This window comes from Somniosus microcephalus, chromosome 4 (genome assembly GCF_052327205.1).
Source record: "Somniosus microcephalus isolate GS21.2 chromosome 4, FLI_Smic_1.0, whole genome shotgun sequence".
In the NCBI taxonomy this organism is placed as follows: Eukaryota; Metazoa; Chordata; class Chondrichthyes; order Squaliformes; family Somniosidae; genus Somniosus; species Somniosus microcephalus.
Genome location: NC_140990.1, coordinates 104,978,923 through 105,004,045, shown reverse-complemented (window position 1 = coordinate 105,004,045; position 25,123 = coordinate 104,978,923).

The following is a 25,123-nucleotide window of genomic DNA, read 5'->3' as shown; positions in this document are numbered from 1 at the left end:
ATTCTATGATTCTGTTCTTTGATTCTATTCTTTGATTCTATTCTATGATTCTATTCTTTGATTCTATTCTTTGATTCTATTCTATGATTCTATTCTATGATTTTATTCTATGATTCTATTCATTGATTCTATTCTATGATTCTATTCTATGATTCTATTCTATGATTCTATTCTTTGATTATATTCATTGATTCTATTCTATGATTCTATTCTTTGATTCTACTCTTTGATTCTATTCTATGATTCTATTCTTTGATTCTATTCTATGATTCTATTCTATGATTATATTCTATGATTCTATTCTTTGATTCTATTCTATCACTCTATTCTATGATTCTATTCTTTGATTCTATTCGATGATTCTATTCTATGATTCTATTCTATGACTCTATTCTAGGATTCTATTCTTTGATTCTATTCTTTGATTCTGTTCTATCACTCTATTCTATGATTCTATTCTTTGATTCTATTCGATGATTCTATTCTATGATTCTATTCTATGACTCTATTCTAGGATTCTATTCTTTGATTCTATTCTTTGATTCTGTTCTATAATTCCATTCTATGTTTCTATTCTATGATTCTATTCTATGATTCAATTCTCTGATTCTATTCTTTGATTCTATTCTTGATTCTATTCTATGATTCTATTCTTTGAATCTATTCTTTGATTCTATTCTATGATTCTATTCTTTGATTCTATTCTTTGATTCTATTCTTTGATACTGTTCTTTGATTCTATTCTTTGATTCTATTCTATGATTCTATTCTATGATTCTATTCTATGATTCTATTCTATGATTCTATTCTTTGAATCTATTCATTGATTCTATTCTATGATTCTATTCTTTGATTCTATTCTATGATTCTATTCTATGATTCTATTCTATGATTCTATTCTTTGCTTCTATTCTTTGATTCTATTCTATGATTCTATTCTATGATTCTATTCTTTGATTCTATTCTATGATTCTATTCTTTGATTCTATTCTTAGATTCTATTCTATGAATCTATTCTATCATTCTATTCTATGATTCTATTCATTGATTCTATTCTATGATTCTATTCTATGATTATATTCTTTGATTCCATTCTATGATTCTATTCTCTGATTCTATTCTATGATTCTATTCTATCATTCTATTCTTTGATTCTATTCTTTGATTCTGTTCTATGATTCTATTCTATGATTCGATTCTATGATTCGATTCTATGATTCCATTCTTTGATTCAATTCTATTATTCTATTCTATGATTCTATTCTTTGATTCTATTCTATGGTTCTATACTATGATTCTATTCTATGATTCTATTCTATGATTCTATTCTTTGATTCTCTTCTATGATTCTATTCTTTGATTCTATTCTTAGATTCTATTCTATGAATCTATTCTATCATTCTATTCTATGATTCTATTCATTGATTCTATTCTATGATTCTATTCTATGGTTATATTCTTTGATTCTATTCTATGATTCTATTCCTTGATTCTATTCTATGATTCTATTCTTTGAATCTGTTCCATGATTCTATTCTTTGAATCTATTCTTTGATTCTATTCTATGGTTCTATTCTTTGATTCTATTCTTTGATTCCATTCTTTGATACTATTCTTTGATTCTATTCTTTGATTCTATTCTATGATTCTATTCTATGATTCTATTCAATGATTCTATTCTTTGATTCTATTCTATGATTCTATTCTATGATTCTATTCTATGATTCTATTCTTTGAATCTATTCATTGATTCTATTCTATGATTCTATTCTTTGATTCTATTCTATGATTTTATTCTATGATTCTATTCATTGATTCTATTCTATGATTCTATTCTATGATTCTATTCTATGATTCTATTCTTTGATTATATTCATTGATTCTATTCTATGATTCTATTGTTTGATTCTGTTCTATGATTCTACTCTTTGATTCTATTATTTAATTCTATTCTTTGATTCTATTCTATGATTCTATTCTATGATTCTATACAATGATTCTGTTCCTTGATTCCATTCTTTCATTCTATTCTATGATTCTATTCTATGATTCTATTCTATGATTCTATTCTATGATTCTATTCATTGATTCTATTCTATGATTCTGTTCTTTGATTCTATTCTTTGATTCTATTCTATGATTCTATTCTTTGATTCTATTCTTTGATTCTATTCTATGATTCTATTCTATGATTTTATTCTATGATTCTATTCATTGATTCTATTCTATGATTCTATTCTATGATTCTATTCTATGATTCTATTCTTTGATTATATTCATTGATTCTATTCTATGATTCTATTCTTTGATTCTACTCTTTGATTCTATTCTATGATTCTATTCTTTGATTCTATTCTATGATTCTATTCTATGATTATATTCTATGATTCTATTCTTTGATTCTATTCTATCACTCTATTCTATGATTCTATTCTTTGATTCTATTCGATGATTCTATTCTATGATTCTATTCTATGACTCTATTCTAGGATTCTATTCTTTGATTCTATTCTTTGATTCTGTTCTATAATTCCATTCTATGTTTCTATTCTATGATTCTATTCTATGATTCAATTCTCTGATTCTATTCTTTGATTCTATTCTTGATTCTATTCTATGATTCTATTCTTTGAATCTATTCTTTGATTCTATTCTATGATTCTATTCTTTGATTCTATTCTTTGATTCTATTCTTTGATACTGTTCTTTGATTCTATTCTTTGATTCTATTCTATGATTCTATTCTATGATTCTATTCAATGATTCTATTCTTTGATTCTATTCTATGATTCTATTCTATGATTCTCTTCTATGATTCTATTCTTTGAATCTATTCATTGATTCTATTCTATGATTTTATTCTTTGATTCTATTCTATGATTCTATTCTTTGATTCTATTATTTAATTCTATTCTTTGATTCTATTCTATGATTCTATTCTATGATTCTATTCTATGATTCTATTCTATGATTCTATTCTATGATTCTATTCTTTGATTCTATTCTTTGATTCTATTCTATGATTCTATTCTATGATTCTATTCTATGATTCTATTCTTTGATTCTATTCTATAATTCTATTCTATGATTCTATTCAATGATTCTATTCTATGATTCTATTCTTTGATTCTATTCTTTGATTCTATTCTATGATTCTATTCTTTGAAACTATTCTATGATTCTATTCTATGATTCTATTCTATGATTCTATTCTTTGATTCTATTCTATGATTCTATTCAATGATTCAATTCTATGATTCTGTTCCTTGATCCTATTCTTTCATTCTATTCTATGATTCTATTCTATGATTCTATTCTTTGATTCTATTCATTGATTCTATTCCATGATTCTGTTCTTTGATTCTATTCTTTGATTCTATTCTATGATTCTATTCTTTGATTCTATTCTTTGATTCAATTCTATGATTCTATTCTATGATTTTATTCTATGATTCTATTCTTTGATTCTATTCTATGATTCAATTCTATGATTCTATTCTATGATTCTATTCTTTGATTCTATTCATTGATTCTATTCTATGATTCTATTCTTTGATTCTGTTCTATGATTCCACTCTTTGATTCTATTATTTAATTCTATTCTTTGATTCTATTCTATGATTCTATTCTATGATTCTATTCTATGAGTCTATTCTTTAATTCTATTCTTTGAATCTATTCTTTGATTCTATTCTATGATTCTATTCTATGATTCTATTCTATGATTCTATTATATGATTCTATTCTTTGATTCTACTCTTTGATTCTATTCTATGATTCTATTCTTTGATTCTATTCTATGATTCTATTCTTTGATTCTATTCTATGATTCTATTCTATGATTCTATTCTTTGACTCTATTCTATGACTCTACTCTATGATTCTATTCTTTGATTCTATTCGATGATTCTATTCTATGATTCTATTCTATGATTCTATTCTTTGATTCTATTCTTTGATTCTGTTCTATAATTCAATTCTATGTTTCTATTCTATGATTCTATTCTATGATTCTATTCTCTGATTCTATTCTTTGATTCTATTCTTGATTCTATTCTATGATTCTATTCTATGATTCTATTCTGTGATTCTTTTCTTTTATTCTATTCCTTGATTCTATTCTATGATTCTATTATTTGCTTCTATTCTTTGATTCTATTCTTTGATTCGATTCATTGACTCTATTCTATGATTCTATTCTTTGATTCTATTCCTTGATTCTATTCTATGATTCTATTCTTTGATTCTATTCTTTGATTCTATTCTGTGATTCTATTCTTTGATTCTATTCTATGATTCTATTCTATGATTCTATTCTTTGATTCTATTCTTTGATTCTATTCTATGATTCTATTCTATGATTGTATTCAATGATTCTATTCTATGATTCTATTCTATGATTCTATTCTATGATTCTGTTTTTTGATTCTTTTCGATGGTTCTATTCTTTGATTCTATTCACAGAATCACAGAATCACAGAAACCCCACTGTGCAGATAGAGGCCATTTCGGCCCAGCGAGGCTGCACCGACACATATCCCACCCGACCCCCGTAACCCCACATATTTTAATCCCCCTAACACTAAGGGTCAATTTATCATAGCCAATCAACCTAACCCGCACATCTTTGGACTGTGGGAGGAAACCGGAGCACCCGGTTTATGATTCTATTCTTTGAATCTATTCTATGATTCTATTCTTTGATTCTACTCTATGGTTCTATTGTTTGATTCGATTCTATGATTCTATTCTTTGATTCTATTCTATGATTCTACTCTATGATTCTATTCTGTGATTCTATTCTTTGATTCTATTCTTTGATTCTATTCTATGATTCTATTCTATGATTCTATTTTATGATTCTATTCTTTGATTTATTCTATGATTCTATTCTATGATTCTATTCTATGATTCTATTCTTTGAATCTATGCTATGATTCTATTCTTTGACTCTCTTCTTTGATTCTATTCTTTGATTCTATTCCATGATTCTATTCTTTGATTCCATTTTTTGATTCTATTCTATGATTCTATTCTATGATTCTATTCTTTGATTCTATTCTTTGATTCTATTCTATGATTCTTTTCTATGATTCTATTCTATGATTCTATTCTTTGATTCTATTCTTTGATTCTATTCTTTGATACTATTCTTTGATTCTATTCTTTGATTCTATTCTATGATTCTATTCTATGATTCTATTCAATGATTCTATTCTTTGATTCTATTCTATGATTCTATTCTTTGATTCTATTCTATGATTCTACTCTATGATTCTATTCTGTGATTCTATTCTTTGATTCTATTCTTTGATTCTATTCTATGATTCTATTCTATGATTCTATTTTATGATTCTATTCTTTGATTTATTCTATGATTCTATTCTATGATTCTATTCTATGATTCTATTCTTTGAATCTATGCTATGATTCTATTCTTTGACTCTCTTCTTTGATTCTATTCTTTGATTCTATTCCATGATTCTATTCTTTGATTCCATTTTTTGATTCTATTCTATGATTCTATTCTATGATTCTATTCTTTGATTCTATTCTTTGATTCTATTCTATGATTCTTTTCTATGATTCTATTCTATGATTCTATTCTTTGATTCTATTCTTTGATTCTATTCTTTGATACTATTCTTTGATTCTATTCTTTGATTCTATTCTATGATTCTATTCTATGATTCTATTCAATGATTCTATTCTTTGATTCTATTCTATGATTCTATTCTTTGATTCTATTCTATGATTCTATTCTATGATTCTATTCAATGATTCTATTCTTTGATTCTATTCTATGATTCTATTCTATGATTCTATTCTATGATTCTATTCTTTGAATCTATTCATTGATTCTATTCTATGATTCTATTCTTTGATTCTATTCTATGATTCTATTCTATGATTCTATTCTATGATTCTATTCTTCGCTTCTATTCTTTGATTCTATTCTATGATTCTATTCTATGATTCTATTCTTTGATTCTATTCTATGATTCTATTCTTTGATTCTATTCTTAGATTCTATTCTATGAATCTATTCTATCATTCTATTCTATGATTCTATTCATTGATTCTATTCTATGATTCTATTCTATGATTATATTCTTTGATTCCATTCTATGATTCTATTCTCTGATTCTATTCTATGATTCTATTCTATCATTCTATTCTTTGATTCTATTCTTTGATTCTGTTCTATGATTCTATTCTATGATTCGATTCTATGATTCGATTCTATGATTCCATTCTTTGATTCAATTCTATTATTCTATTCTATGATTCTATTCTTTGATTCTATTCTATGGTTCTATACTATGATTCTATTCTATGATTCTATTCTATGATTCTATTCTTTGATTCTCTTCTATGATTCTATTCTTTGATTCTATTCTTAGATTCTATTCTATGAATCTATTCTATCATTCTATTCTATGATTCTATTCATTGATTCTATTCTATGATTCTATTCTATGGTTATATTCTTTGATTCTATTCTATGATTCTATTCCTTGATTCTATTCTATGATTCTATTCTTTGAATCTGTTCCATGATTCTATTCTTTGAATCTATTCTTTGATTCTATTCTATGGTTCTATTCTTTGATTCTATTCTTTGATTCCATTCTTTGATACTATTCTTTGATTCTATTCTTTGATTCTATTCTATGATTCTATTCTATGATTCTATTCAATGATTCTATTCTTTGATTCTATTCTATGATTCTATTCTATGATTCTATTCTATGATTCTATTCTTTGAATCTATTCATTGATTCTATTCTATGATTCTATTCTTTGATTCTATTCTATGATTTTATTCTATGATTCTATTCATTGATTCTATTCTATGATTCTATTCTATGATTCTATTCTATGATTCTATTCTTTGATTATATTCATTGATTCTATTCTATGATTCTATTGTTTGATTCTGTTCTATGATTCTACTCTTTGATTCTATTATTTAATTCTATTCTTTGATTCTATTCTATGATTCTATTCTATGATTCTATACAATGATTCTGTTCCTTGATTCCATTCTTTCATTCTATTCTATGATTCTATTCTATGATTCTATTCTATGATTCTATTCTATTATTCTATTCTATGATTCTATTCTTTGAATCTATGCTATGATTCTATTCTTTGACTCTCTTCTTTGATTCTATTCTTTGATTCTATTCCATGATTCTATTCTTTGATTCCATTTTTTGATTCTATTCTATGATTCTATTCTATGATTCTATTCTTTGATTCTATTCTTTGATTCTATTCTATGATTCTTTTCTATGATTCTATTCTATGATTCTATTCTTTGATTCTATTCTTTGATTCTATTCTTTGATACTATTCTTTGATTCTATTCTTTGATTCTATTCTATGATTCTATTCTATGATTCTATTCAATGATTCTATTCTTTGATTCTATTCTATGATTCTATTCTTTGATTCTATTCTATGATTCTATTCTATGATTCTATTCAATGATTCTATTATTTGATTCTATTCTATGATTCTATTCTATGATTCTATTCTATGATTCTATTCTTTGAATCTATTCATTGATTCTATTCTATGATTCTATTCTTTGATTCTATTCTATGATTCTATTCTATGATTCTATTCTATGATTCTATTCTTTGCTTCTATTCTTTGATTCTATTCTATGATTCTATTCTATGATTCTATTCTATGATTCTATTCTTTGATTCTATTCTATGATTCTATTCTTTGATTCTATTCTTAGATTCTATTCTATGAATCTATTCTATCATTCTATTCTATGATTCTATTCATTGATTCTATTCTATGATTCTATTCTATGATTATATTCTTTGATTCCATTCTATGATTCTATTCTCTGATTCTATTCTATGATTCTATTCTATCATTCTATTCTTTGATTCTATTCTTTGATTCTGTTCTATGATTCTATTCTATGATTCGATTCTATGATTCGATTCTATGATTCCATTCTTTGATTCAATTCTATTATTCTATTCTATGATTCTATTCTTTGATTCTATTCTATGGTTCTATACTATGATTCTATTCTATGATTCTATTCTATGATTCTATTCTTTGATTCTATTCTATGATTCTATTCTTTGATTCTATTCTTAGATTCTATTCTATGAATCTATTCTATCATTCTATTCTATGATTCTATTCATTGATTCTATTCTATGATTCTATTCTATGGTTATATTATTTGATTCTATTCTATGATTCTATTCCTTGATTCTATTCTATGATTCTATTCTTTGAATCTGTTCCATGATTCTATTCTTTGAATCTATTCTTTGATTCTATTCTATGGTTCTATTCTTTGATTCTATTCTTTGATTCCATTCTTTGATACTATTCTTTGATTCTATTCTTTGATTCTATTCTATGATTCTATTCTATGATTCTATTCAATGATTCTATTCTTTGATTCTATTCTATGATTCTATTCTATGATTCTATTCTATGATTCTATTCTTTGAATCTATTCATTGATTCTATTCTATGATTCTATTCTTTGATTCTATTCTATGATTTTATTCTATGATTCTATTCATTGATTCTATTCTATGATTCTATTCTATGATTCTATTCTATGATTCTATTCTTTGATTCTATTCTATGATTCTATTCAATGATTCAAGTCTATGATTCTGTTCCTTGATCCTATTCTTTCATTCTATTCTATGATTCTATTCTATGATTCTATTCTTTGATTCTATTCATTGATTCTATTCCATGATTCTGTTCTTTGATTCTATTCTTTGATTCTATTCTATGATTCTATTCTTTGATTCTATTCTTTGATTCAATTCTATGATTCTATTCTATGATTTTATTCTATGATTCTATTCTTTGATTCTATTCTATGATTCAATTCTATGATTCTATTCTATGATTCTATTCTTTGATTCTATTCATTGATTCTATTCTATGATTCTATTCTTTGATTCTGTTCTATGATTCCACACTTTGATTCTATTATTTAATTCTATTCTTTGATTCTATTCTATGATTCTATTCTATGATTCTATTCTATGAGTCTATTCTTTAATTCTATTCTTTGAATCTATTCTTTGATTCTATTCTATGATTCTATTCTATGATTCTATTCTATGATTCTATTATATGATTCTATTCTTTGATTCTACTCTTTGATTCTATTCTATGATTCTATTCTTTGATTCTATTCTATGATTCTATTCTTTGATTCTATTCTATGATTCTATTCTATGATTCTATTCTTTGATTCTATTCTATGACTCTACTCTATGATTCTATTCTTTGATTCTATTCGATGATTCTATTCTATGATTCTATTCTATGATTCTATTCTTTGATTCTATTCTTTGATTCTATTCTCTGATTCTATTCTTTGATTCTATTCTTGATTCTATTCTATGATTCTATTCTATGATTCTATTCTGTGATTCTTTTCTTTTATTCTATTCCTTGATTCTATTCTATGATTCTATTATTTGCTTCTATTCTTTGATTCTATTCTTTGATTCGATTCATTGACTCTATTCTATGATTCTATTCTTTGATTCTATTCCTTGATTCTATTCTATGATTCTATTCTTTGATTCTATTCTTTGATTCTATTCTTTGGTTCTATTCTTTGATTCTATTCTTTGATTCTATTCTGTGATTCTATTCTTTGATTCTATTCTATGATTCTATTCTATGATTCTATTCTTTGATTCTATTCTTTGATTCTATTCTATGATTCTATTCTATGATTGTATTCTATGATTCTATTCTATGATTCTATTCTATGATTCTATTCTATGATTCTGTTTTTTGATTCTTTTCGATGGTTCTATTCTTTGATTCTATTCACAGAATCACAGAATCACAGAAACCCCACTGTGCAGATAGAGGCCATTTCGGCCCAGCGAGCCTGCACCGACACATATCCCACCCGACCCCCGTAACCCCACATATTTTAATCCCCCTAACACTAAGGGTCAATTTATCATAGCCAATCAACCTAACCCGCACATCTTTGGACTGTGGGAGGAAACCGGAGCACCCGGTTTATGATTCTATTCTTTGAATCTATTCTATGATTCTATTCTTTGATTCTATTCTATGGTTCTATTCTTTGATTCGATTCTATGATTCTATTCTTTGATTCTATTCTATGATTCTACTCTATGATTCTATTCTGTGATTCTATTCTTTGATTCTATTCTTTGATTCTATTCTATGATTCTATTCTATGATTCTATTTTATGATTCTATTCTTTGATTTATTCTATGATTCTATTCTATGATTCTATTCTATGATTCTATTCTTTGAATCTATGCTATGATTCTATTCTTTGACTCTCTTCTTTGATTCTATTCTTTGATTCTATTCCATGATTCTATTCTTTGATTCCATTTTTTGATTCTATTCTATGATTCTATTCTATGATTCTATTCTTTGATTCTATTCTTTGATTCTATTCTATGATTCTTTTCTATGATTCTATTCTATGATTCTATTCTTTGATTCTATTCTTTGATTCTATTCTTTGATACTATTCTTTGATTCTATTCTTTGATTCTATTCTATGATTCTATTCTATGATTCTATTCAATGATTCTATTCTTTGATTCTATTCTATGATTCTATTCTTTGATTCTATTCTATGATTCTATTCTATGATTCTATTCAATGATTCTATTCTTTGATTCTATTCTATGATTCTATTCTATGATTCTATTCTATGATTCTATTCTTTGAATCTATTCATTGATTCTACTCTATGATTCTATTCTTTGATTCTATTCTATGATTCTATTCTATGATTCTATTCTATGATTCTATTCTTTGCTTCTATTCTTTGATTCTATTCTATGATTCTATTCTATGATTCTATTCTTTGATTCTATTCTATGATTCTATTCTTTGATTCTATTCTTAGATTCTATTCTATGAATCTATTCTATCATTCTATTCTATGATTCTATTCATTGATTCTATTCTATGATTCTATTCTGTGATTATATTCTTTGATTCCATTCTATGATTCTATTCTCTGATTCTATTCTATGATTCTATTCTATCATTCTATTCTTTGATTCTATTCTTTGATTCTGTTCTATGATTCTATTCTATGATTCGATTCTATGATTCGATTCTATGATTCCATTCTTTGATTCAATTCTATTATTCTATTCTATGATTCTATTCTTTGATTCTATTCTATGGTTCTATACTATGATTCTATTCTATGATTCTATTCTATGATTCTATTCTTTGATTCTATTCTATGATTCTATTCTTTGATTCTATTCTTAGATTCTATTCTATGAATCTATTCTATCATTCTATTCTATGATTCTATTCATTGATTCTATTCTATGATTCTATTCTATGGTTATATTCTTTGATTCTATTCTATGATTCTATTCCTTGATTCTATTCTATGATTCTATTCTTTGAATCTGTTCCATGATTCTATTCTTTGAATCTATTCTTTGATTCTATTCTATGGTTCTATTCTTTGATTCTATTCTTTGATTCCATTCTTTGATACTATTCTTTGATTCTATTCTTTGATTCTATTCTATGATTCTATTCTATGATTCTATTCAATGATTCTATTCTTTGATTCTATTCTATGATTCTATTCTATGATTCTATTCTATGATTCTATTCTTTGAATCTATTCATTGATTCTATTCTATGATTCTATTCTTTGATTCTATTCTATGATTTTATTCTATGATTCTATTCATTGATTCTATTCTATGATTCTATTCTATGATTCTATTCTATGATTCTATTCTTTGATTATATTCATTGATTCTATTCTATGATTCTATTCTTTGATTCTGTTCTATGATTCTACTCTTTGATTCTATTATTTAATTCTATTCTTTGATTCTATTCTATGATTCTATTCTATGATTCTATACAATGATTCTGTTCCTTGATTCCATTCTTTCATTCTATTCTATGATTCTATTCTATGATTCTATTCTATGATTCTATTCTATGATTCTATTCATTGATTCTATTCTATGATTCTGTTCTTTGATTCTATTCTTTGATTCTATTCTATGATTCTATTCTTTGATTCTATTCTTTGATTCTATTCTATGATTCTATTCTATGATTTTATTCTATGATTCTATTCATTGATTCTATTCTATGATTCTATTCTATGATTCTATTCTATGATTCTATTCTTTGATTATATTCATTGATTCTATTCTATGATTCTATTCTTTGATTCTGTTCTATGATTCTACTCTTTGATTCTATTATTTAATTCTATTCTTTGATTCTATTCTATGATTCTATTCTATGATTCTATTCTATGATTCTATTCTATGATTCTATTCTATGATTCTATTCTATGATTCTATTCTTTGATTCTACTCTTTGATTCTATTCTATGATTCTATTCTTTGATTCTATTCTATGATTCTATTCTTTGATTCTATTCTATGATTATATTCTATGATTCTATTCTTTGATTCTATTCTATCACTCTATTCTATGATTCTATTCTTTGATTCTATTCGATGATTCTATTCTATGATTCTATTCTATGACTCTATTCTAGGATTCTATTCTTTGATTCTATTCTTTGATTCTGTTCTATAATTCCATTCTATGTTTCTATTCTCTGATTCTATTCTATGATTCAATTCTCTGATTCTATTCTTTGATTCTATTCTTGATTCTATTCTATGATTCTATTCTTTGAATCTATTCTTTGATTCTATTCTATGATTCTATTCTTTGATTCTATTCTTTGATTCTATTCTTTGATACTGTTCTTTGATTCTATTCTTTGATTCTATTCTATGATTCTATTCTATGATTCTATTCAATGATTCTATTCTTTGATTCTATTCTATGATTCTATTCTATGATTCTCTTCTATGATTCTATTCTTTGAATCTATTCATTGATTCTATTCTATGATTTTATTCTTTGATTCTATTCTATGATTCTATTCTTTGATTCTATTATTTAATTCTATTCTTTGATTCTATTCTATGATTCTATTCTATGATTCTATTCTATGATTCTATTCTATGATTCTATTCTATGATTCTATTCTTTGATTCTATTCTTTGATTCTATTCTATGATTCTATTCTATGATTCTATTCTATGATTCTATTCTTTGATTCTATTCTATAATTCTATTCTATGATTCTATTCAATGATTCTATTCTATGATTCTATTCTTTGATTCTATTCTTTGATTCTATTCTATGATTCTATTCTTTGAAACTATTCTATGATTCTATTCTATGATTCTATTCTATGATTCTATTCTTTGATTCTATTCTATGATTCTATTCAATGATTCAATTCTATGATTCTGTTCCTTGATCCTATTCTTTCATTCTATTCTATGATTCTATTCTATGATTCTATTCTTTGATTCTATTCATTGATTCTATTCCATGATTCTGTTCTTTGATTCTATTCTTTGATTCTATTCTATGATTCTATTCTTTGATTCTATTCTTTGATTCAATTCTATGATTCTATTCTATGATTTTATTCTATGATTCTATTCTTTGATTCTATTCTATGATTCAATTCTATGATTCTATTCTATGATTCTATTCTTTGATTCTATTCATTGATTCTATTCTATGATTCTATTCTTTGATTCTGTTCTATGATTCCACTCTTTGATTCTATTATTTAATTCTATTCTTTGATTCTATTCTATGATTCTATTCTATGATTCTATTCTATGAGTCTATTCTTTAATTCTATTCTTTGAATCTATTCTTTGATTCTATTCTATGATTCTATTCTATGATTCTATTCTATGATTCTATTATATGATTCTATTCTTTGATTCTACTCTTTGATTCTATTCTATGATTCTATTCTTTGATTCTATTCTATGATTCTATTCTTTGATTCTATTCTATGATTCTATTCTATGATTCTATTCTTTGACTCTATTCTATGACTCTACTCTATGATTCTATTCTTTGATTCTATTCGATGATTCTATTCTATGATTCTATTCTATGATTCTATTCTTTGATTCTATTCTTTGATTCTGTTCTATAATTCAATTCTATGTTTCTATTCTATGATTCTATTCTATGATTCTATTCTCTGATTCTATTCTTTGATTCTATTCTTGATTCTATTCTATGATTCTATTCTATGATTCTATTCTGTGATTCTTTTCTTTTATTCTATTCCTTGATTCTATTCTATGATTCTATTATTTGCTTCTATTCTTTGATTCTATTCTTTGATTCGATTCATTGACTCTATTCTATGATTCTATTCTTTGATTCTATTCCTTGATTCTATTCTATGATTCTATTCTTTGATTCTATTCTTTGATTCTATTCTTTGGTTCTATTCTTTGATTCTATTCTTTGATTCTATTCTGTGATTCTATTCTTTGATTCTATTCTATGATTCTATTCTATGATTCTATTCTTTGATTCTATTCTTTGATTCTATTCTATGATTCTATTCTATGATTGTATTCTATGATTCTATTCTATGATTCTATTCTATGATTCTATTCTATGATTCTGTTTTTTGATTCTTTTCGATGGTTCTATTCTTTGATTCTATTCACAGAATCACAGAATCACAGAAACCCCACTGTGCAGATAGAGGCCATTTCGGCCCAGCGAGCCTGCACCGACACATATCCCACCCGACCCCCGTAACCCCACATATTTTAATCCCCCTAACACTAAGGGTCAATTTATCATAGCCAATCAACCTAACCCGCACATCTTTGGACTGTGGGAGGAAACCGGAGCACCCGGTTTATGATTCTATTCTTTGAATCTATTCTATGATTCTATTCTTTGATTCTATTCTATGGTTCTATTCTTTGATTCGATTCTATGATTCTATTCTTTGATTCTATTCTATGATTCTACTCTATGATTCTATTCTGTGATTCTATTCTTTGATTCTATTCTTTGATTCTATTCTATGATTCTATTCTATGATTCTATTTTATGATTCTATTCTTTGATTTATTCTATGATTCTATTCTATGATTCTATTCTATGATTCTATTCTTTGAATCTATGCTATGATTCTATTCTTTGACTCTCTTCTTTGATTCTATTCTTTGATTCTATTCCATGATTCTATTCTTTGATTCCATTTTTTGATTCTATTCTATGATTCTATTCTATGATTCTATTCTTTGATTCTATTCTTTGATTCTATTCTATGATTCTTTTCTATGATTCTATTCTATGATTCTATTCTTTGATTCTATTCTATGATTCTATTCTATGATTCTATTCTTTGATTCTATTCTATTATTCTATTCTATGATTCTATCCTTTGATTCTATTCTTTGATTCTATTCTATGATTCTATTCTATGATTTTATTCTGTGATTCTATTCTTTGATTCTATTCTATGTTTCTATTCTATGATTCTATTCTATCATTCTATTCTATGATTCGATTCTATGATTCTATTCTATGATTCTATTCTATAATTCTATTCTTTGATTCTATTCTTTGATTATATTCTATGATTCTATTCTATGATTCTATTCTTTGATTCTAATCTGTGATTCTATTCTTTGATTCTATTCTATGATTCTATTCTATCATTCTATTCTATGATTCGATTCTATGATTCTATTCTATGATTCTATTGTATAATTCTATTCTTTGATTCTATTCTTTGATTATATTCTATGATTCTATTCTATGATTCTATTCTATGATTCTATTCTATGGTTCTATTCTATGATTCTATTCTTTGATTCTAATCTGTGATTCTATTCTTTGATTCTATTCTATGATTCGATTCTATGATTCCATTCTTTGATTCAATTCTATTATTCTATTCTATGATTCTATTCTTTGATTCTATTCTATGGTTCTATACTATGATTCTATTCTTTGATTCTATTCTATGATTCTATTCTATGATTCTATTCTTTGAATCTATTCATTGATTCTATTCTATGATTTTATTCTTTGATTCTATTCTATGATTCTATTCTTTGATTCTATTATTTAATTCTATTCTTTGATTCTATTCTATGATTCTATTCTATGATTCTATTCTATGATTCTATTCTATGATTCTATTCTTTGATTCTATTCTTTGATTCTATTCTATGATTCTATTCTATGATTCTATTCTATGATTCTATTCTTTGATTCTATTCTATAATTCTATTCTTTGATTCTATTCTATGATTCTATTCTTTGAAACTATTCTATGATTCTATTCTATGATTCTATTCTATGATTCTATTCTTTGATTCTATTCTATGATTCTATTCTATGATTCAATTTTATGATTCTGTTCCTTGATTCTATTCTATGATTCTATTCTATGATTCTATTCTATGATTATATTCATTGATTCTATTCCATGATTCTGTTCTTTGATTCTATTCTATGATTCTATTCTATGATTCTATTCTTTGATTCTATTCTTTGATTCAATTCTATGATTCTATTCTATGATTTTATTCTATGATTCTATTCTTTGATTCTATTCTATGATTCTATTCTCTGATTCTATTCTATGATTCTATTCTTTGATTCTATTCATTGATTCTATTCTATGATTCTATTCTTTGATTCTGTTTTATGATTCCACTCTTTGATTCTATTATTTAATTCTATTCTTTGATTCTATTCTATGATTCTATTCTATGATTCTATTCTATGATTCTATTCTATGGTTCTATTCTATGATTCTATTCTTTGATTCTAATCTGTGATTCTATTCTTTGATTCTATTCTATGATTCGATTCTATGATTCCATTCTTTGATTCAATTCTATTATTCTATTCTATGATTCTATTCTTTGATTCTATTCTATGGTTCTATACTATGATTCTATTCTTTGATTCTATTCTATGATTCTATTCTATGATTCTATTCTATGATTCTATTCTTTGAATCTATTCATTGATTCTATTCTATGATTTTATTCTTTGATTCTATTCTATGATTCTATTCTTTGATTCTATTATTTAATTCTATTCTTTGATTCTATTCTATGATTCTATTCTATGATTCTATTCTATGATTCTATTCTATGATTCTTTTCTATGATTCTATTCTTTGATTCTATTCTTTGATTCTATTCTATGATTCTATTCTATGATTCTATTCTATGATTCTATTCTTTGATTCTATTCTATAATTCTATTCTTTGATTCTATTCTATGATTCTATTCTTTGAAACTATTCTATGATTCTATTCTATGATTCTATTCTATGATTCTATTCTTTGATTCTATTCTATGATTCTATTCTATGATTCAATTTTATGATTCTGTTCCTTGATTCTATTCTATGATTCTATTCTATGATTCTATTCTATGATTATATTCATTGATTCTATTCCATGATTCTGTTCTTTGATTCTATTCTTTGATTCTATTCTATGATTCTATTCTTTGATTCTATTCTTTGATTCAATTCTATGATTCTATTCTATGATTTTATTCTATGATTCTATTCTTTGATTCTATTCTATGATTCTATTCTCTGATTCTATTCTATGATTCTATTCTTTGATTCTATTCATTGATTCTATTCTATGATTCTATTCTTTGATTCTGTTTTATGATTCCACTCTTTGATTCTATTATTTAATTCTATTCTTTGATTCTATTCTATGATTCTATTCTATGATTCTATTCTATGAGTCTATTCTTTAATTCTATTCTTTGAATCTATTCTTTGATTCTATTCTATGATTCTATTCTATGATTCTATTCTATGATTCTATTCTATGATTCGATTCTTTGATTCTACTCTTTGATTCTATTCTATGATTCTATTCTTTGATTCTATTCTATGATTCTATTCTTTGATTCTATTCTTTGATTCTATTCTATGATTCTATTCTTTGAAACTATTCTATGATTCTATTCTATGATTCTATTCTATGATTCTATTCTTTGATTCTATTCTATGATTCTATTCTATGATTCAATTCTATGATTCTGTTCCTTGATCCTATTCTTTCATTCTATTCTATGATTCTATTCTATGATTCTATTCTATGATTCTATTCTTTGATTCTATTCATTGATTCTATTCCATGATTCTGTTCTTTGATTCTATTCTTTGATTCTATTCTATGATTCTATTCTTTGATTCTATTCTTTGATTCAATTCTATGATTCTATTCTATGATTTTATTCTATGATTCTATTCTTTGATTCTATTCTATGATTCAATTCTATGATTCTATTCTATGATTCTATTCTTTGATTCTATTCATTGATTCTATTCTATGATTCTATTCTTTGATTCTGTTCTATGATTCCACTCTTTGATTCTATTATTTAATTCTATTCTTTGAATCTATTCTATGATTCTATTCTATGATTCTATTCTATGAGTCTATTTTTTAATTCTATTCTTTGAATCTATTCTTTGATTCTATTCTATGATTCTATTCTATGATTCTATTCTATGATTCTATTCTATGATTCTATTCTTTGATTCTACTCTTTGATTCTATTCTATGATTCTATTCTTTGATTCTATTCTATGTTTCTATTCTTTGATTCTATTCTATGATTCTATTCTATGATTCTATTCTTTGATTCTATTCTATGACTCTACTCTATGATTCTATTCTTTGATTCTATTCGATGATTCTATTCTATGATTCTATTCTTTGATTCTATTCTTTGATTCAATTCTATGATTCTATTCTATGATTTTATTCTATGATTCTATTCTTTGATTCTATTCTATGATTCTATTCTCTGATTCTATTCTATGATTCTATTCTTTGATTCTATTCATTGATTCTATTCTATGATTCTATTCTTTGATTCTGTTTTATGATTCCACTCTTTGATTCTATTATTTAATTCTATTCTTTGATTCTATTCTATGATTCTATTCTATGATTCTATTCTATGATTCTATTCTATGGTTCTATTCTATGATTCTATTCTTTGATTCTAATCTGTGATTCTATTCTTTGATTCTATTCTATGATTCGATTCTATGATTCCATTCTTTGATTCAATTCTATTATTCTATTCTATGATTCTATTCTTTGATTCTATTCTATGGTTCTATACTATGATTCTATTCTTTGATTCTATTCTATGATTCTATTCTATGATTCTATTCTATGATTCTATTCTTTGAATCTATTCATTGATTCTATTCTATGATTTTATTCTTTGATTCTATTCTATGATTCTATTCTTTGATTCTATTATTTAATTCTATTCTTTGATTCTATTCTATGATTCTATTCTATGATTCTATTCTATGATTCTATTCTATGATTCTTTTCTATGATTCTATTCTTTGATTCTATTCTTTGATTCTATTCTATGATTCTATTCTATGATTCTATTCTATGATTCTATTCTTTGATTCTATTCTATAATTCTATTCTTTGATTCTATTCTATGATTCTATTCTTTGAAACTATTCTATGATTCTATTCTATGATTCTATTCTATGATTCTATTCTTTGATTCTATTCTATGATTCTATTCTATGATTCAATTTTATGATTCTGTTCCTTGATTCTATTCTATGATTCTATTCTATGATTCTATTCTATGATTATATTCATTGATTCTATTCCATGATTCTGTTCTTTGATTCTATTCTTTGATTCTATTCTATGATTCTATTCTTTGATTCTATTCTTTGATTCAATTCTATGATTCTATTCTATGATTTTATTCTATGATTCTATTCTTTGATTCTATTCTATGATTCTATTCTCTGATTCTATTCTATGATTCTATTCTTTGATTCTATTCATTGATTCTATTCTATGATTCTATTCTTTGATTCTGTTTTATGATTCCACTCTTTGATTCTATTATTTAATTCTATTCTTTGATTCTATTCTATGATTCTATTCTATGATTCTATTCTATGAGTCTATTCTTTAATTCTATTCTTTGAATCTATTCTTTGATTCTATTCTATGATTCTATTCTATGATTCTATTCTATGATTCTATTCTATGATTCGATTCTTTGATTCTACTCTTTGATTCTATTCTATGATTCTATTCTTTGATTCTATTCTATGATTCTATTCTTTGATTCTATTCTTTGATTCTATTCTATGATTCTATTCTTTGAAACTATTCTATGATTCTATTCTATGATTCTATTCTATGATTCTATTCTTTGATTCTATTCTATGATTCTATTCTATGATTCAATTCTATGATTCTGTTCCTTGATCCTATTCTTTCATTCTATTCTATGATTCTATTCTATGATTCTATTCTATGATTCTATTCTTTGATTCTATTCATTGATTCTATTCCATGATTCTGTTCTTTGATTCTATTCTTTGATTCTATTCTATGATTCTATTCTTTGATTCTATTCTTTGATTCAATTCTATGATTCTATTCTATGATTTTATTCTATGATTCTATTCTTTGATTCTATTCTATGATTCAATTCTATGATTCTATTCTATGATTCTATTCTTTGATTCTATTCATTGATTCTATTCTATGATTCTATTCTTTGATTCTGTTCTATGATTCCACTCTTTGATTCTATTATTTAATTCTATTCTTTGAATCTATTCTATGATTCTATTCTATGATTCTATTCTATGAGTCTATTTTTTAATTCTATTCTTTGAATCTATTCTTTGATTCTATTCTATGATTCTATTCTATGATTCTATTCTATGATTCTATTCTATGATTCTATTCTTTGATTCTACTCTTTGATTCTATTCTATGATTCTATTCTTTGATTCTATTCTATGTTTCTATTCTTTGATTCTATTCTATGATTCTATTCTATGATTCTATTCTTTGATTCTATTCTATGACTCTACTCTATGATTCTATTCTTTGATTCTATTCGATGATTCTATTCTATGATTCTATTCTATGATTCTATTCTTTGATTCTATTCTTTGATTCTGTTCTATAATTCAATTCTCTGTTTCTATTCTATGATTCTATTCTATGATTCTATTCTCTGATTCTATTCTTTGATTCTATTCTTGATTCTATTCTATGATTCTATTCTATGATTCTATTCTGTGATTCTTTTCTTTTATTCTATTCCTTGATTCTATTCTATGATTCTATTCTTTGCTTCTATTCTTTGATTCTATTCTTTGATTCGATTCATTGACTCTATTCTATGATTCTATTCTTTGATTCTATACCTTGATTCTATTCTATGATTCTATTCTTTGATTCTATTCTTTGATTCTATTCTTTGATTCTATTCTTTGATTCTATTCTTTGATTCTATTCTGTGATTCTATTCTTTGATTCTATTCTATGATTCTATTCTATGATTCTATTCTTTGATTCTATTCTTTGATTCTATACTATGATTCTATTCTGTGATTGTATTCTATTATTCTATTCTATGATTCTATTCTATGATTCTATTCTATGATTCTGTTTTTTGATTCTTTTCGATGGTTCTATTCTTTGATTCTATTCACAGAATCACAGAATCACAGAAACCCCACTGTGCAGATAGAGGCCATTTCGGCCCAGCGAGCCTGCACCGACACATATCCCACCCGACCCCCGTAACCCCACATATTTTAATCCCCCTAACACTAAGGGTCAATTTAGCATAGCCAATCAACCTAACCCGCACATCTTTGGACTGTGGGAGGAAACCAGAGCACCCGGTTTATGATTCTATTCTTTGAATCTATTCTATTATTCTATTCTTTGATTCTATTCTATGGTTCTATTCTTTGATTCGATTCTATGATTCTATTCTTTGATTCTATTCTATGATTCTACTCTATGATTCTATTCTGTGATTCTATTCTTTGATTCTATTCTTTGATTCTATTCTATGATTCTATTCTATGATTCTATTTTATGATTCTATTCTTTGATTTATTCTATGATTCTATTCTATGATTCTATTCTATGATTCTATTCTTTGAATCTATTCTATGATTCTATTCTTTGACTCTCTTCTTTGATTCTATTCTTTGATTCTATTCCATGATTCTATTCTTTGATTCCATTTTTTGATTCCATTCTATGATTCTATTCTATGATTCTATTCTTTGATTCTATTCTTTGATTCTATTCTATGATTCTTTTCTATGATTCTATTCCATGATTCTATTCTTTGATTCCATTCTATGATTCTATTCTATGATTCTATTCTTTGATTCTATTCTATTATTCTATTCTATGATTCTATCCTTTGATTCTATTCTTTGATTCTATTCTATGATTCTATTCTATGATTCTATTCTGTGATTCTATTCTTTGATTCTATTCTATGTTTCTATTCTATGATTCTATTCTATCATTCTATTCTATGATTCGATTCTATGATTCTATTCTATGATTCTATTCTATAATTCTATTCTTTGATTCTATTCTTTGATTATATTCTATGATTCTATTCTATGATTCTATTCTATGATTCTATTCTATGATTCTATTCTATGATTCTATTCTTTGATTCTAATCTATGATTCTATTCTTTGATTCTATTCTATGATTCGATTCTATGATTCCATTCTTTGATTCAATTCTATTATTCTATTCTATGATTCTATTCTTTGATTCTATTCTATGGTTCTATACTATGATTCTATTCTTTGATTCTATTCTATGATTCTATTCTATGATTCTATTCTATGATTCTATTCTTTGAATCTATTCATTGATTCTATTCTATGATTTTATTCTTTGATTCTATTCTATGATTCTATTCTTTGATTCTATTATTTAATTCTATACTTTGATTCTATTCTATGATTCTATTCTATGATTCTATTCTATGATTCTATTCTATGATTCTATTCTTTGATTCTATTCTTTGATTCTATTCTATGATTCTATTCTATGATTCTATTCTATGATTCTATTCTTTGATTCTATTCTATAATTCTATTCTATGATTCTATTCTATGATTCTATTCTATGATTCTATTCTTTGATTCTATTCTTTGATTCTATTCTATGATTCTATTCTTTGAAACTATTCTTTGATTCTATTCTATGATTCTATTCTATGATTCTATTCTTTGATTCTATTCTATGATTCTATTCTATGATTCAATTCTATGATTCTGTTCCTTGATTCTATTCTTTCATTCTATTCTATGATTCTATTCTATGATTCTATTCTATGATTATATTCATTGATTCTATTCCATGATTCTGTTCTTTGATTCTATTCTTTGATTCTATTCTATGATTCTATACTTTGATTCTATTATTTGATTCAATTCTATGATTCTATTCTATGATTTTATTCTATGATTCTATTCTTTGATTCTATTCTATGATTCTATTCTATGAGTCTATTCTTTAATTCTATTCTTTGAATCTATTCTTTGATTCTATTCTATGATTCTATTCTATGATTCTATTCTATGATTCTATTCTATGATTCTATTCTTTGATTCTACTCTTTGATTCTATTCTATGATTCTATTCTTTGATTCTATTCTATGATTCTATTCTTTGATTCTATTCTATGATTATATTCTATGATTCTATTCTTTGATTCTATTCCATGACTCTACTCTATGATTCTATTCTTTGATTCTATTCGATGATTCTATTCTATGATTCTATTCTATGATTCTATTCTTTGATTCTATTCTTTGATTCTGTTCTATAATTCAATTCTATGTTTCTATTCTATGATTCTATTCTATGATTCTATTCTCTGATTCTATTCTTTGATTCTATTCTTGATTCTATTCTATGATTCTATTCTATGATTCTATTCTGTGATTCTTTTCTTTTATTCTATTCCTTGATTCTATTCTATGATTCTATTATTTGCTTCTATTCTTTGATTCTATTCTTTGATTCGATTCATTGACTCTATTCTATGATTCTATTCTTTGATTCTATTCCTTGATTCTATTCTATGATTCTATTCTTTGATTCTATTCTTTGATTCTATTCTATGGTTCTATGCTTTGATTCTATTCTTTGATTCTATTCTGTGATTCTATTCTTTGATTCTATTCTATGATTCTATTCTATGATTCTATTCTTTGATTCTATTCTTTGATTCTATTCTATGATTCTATTCTATGATTGTATTCTATGATTCTGTTTTTTGATTCTTTTCGATGATTCTATTCTTTGATTCTATTCACAGAATCACAGAATCACAGAAACCCCACAGTGCAGATAGGGGCCATTTCGGCCCAGCGAGCCTGCACCGACACATATCCCACCCGACCCCCGTAACCCCACATATTTTAATCCCCCTAACACTAAGGGTCAATTTATCATTGCCAATCAACCTAACCCGCACATCTTTGGGCTGTGGGAGGAAACCAGAGCACCCGGTTTATGATTCTATTCTTTGAATCTATTCTATGATTCTATTCTTTGATTCTATTCTATGATTCTATTCTTTGATTCGATTCTATGATTCTATTCTTTGATTCTATTCTATGATTCTACTCTATGATTCTATTCTGTGATTCTATTCTTTGATTCTATTCTTTGATTCTATTCTATGATTCTATTCTATGATTCTATTTTATGATTCTATTCTTTGATTTATTCTATGATTCTATTCTATGATTCTATTCTATGATTCTATTCTTTGAATCTATTCTATGATTCTATTCTTTGACTCTCTTCTTTGATTCTATTCTTTGATTCTATTCCATGATTCTATTCTTTGATTGCATTTTTTGATTCTATTCTATGATTCTATTCTATGATTCTATTCTTTGATTCTATTCTTTAATTCTATTCTATGATTCTTTTCTATGATTCTATTCTATGATTCTATTCTTTGATTCTATTCTATGATTCTATTCTATGATTCTATTCTTTGATTCTATTCTATTATTCTATTCTATGATTCTATCCTTTGATTCTATTCTTTGATTCTATTCTATGATTCTATTCTATGATTCTATTCTGTGATTCTATTCTTTGATTCTATTCTATGTTTCTATTCTATGATTCTATTCCATCATTCTATTCTATGATTCGATTCTATGATTCTATTCTATGATTCTATTCTATAATTCTATTCTTTGATTCTATTCTTTGATTATATTCTATGATTCTATTCTATGAATCTATTCTATGATTCTATTCTATGATTCTATTCTATGATTCTATTCTTTGATTCTAATCTATGATTCTATTCTTTGA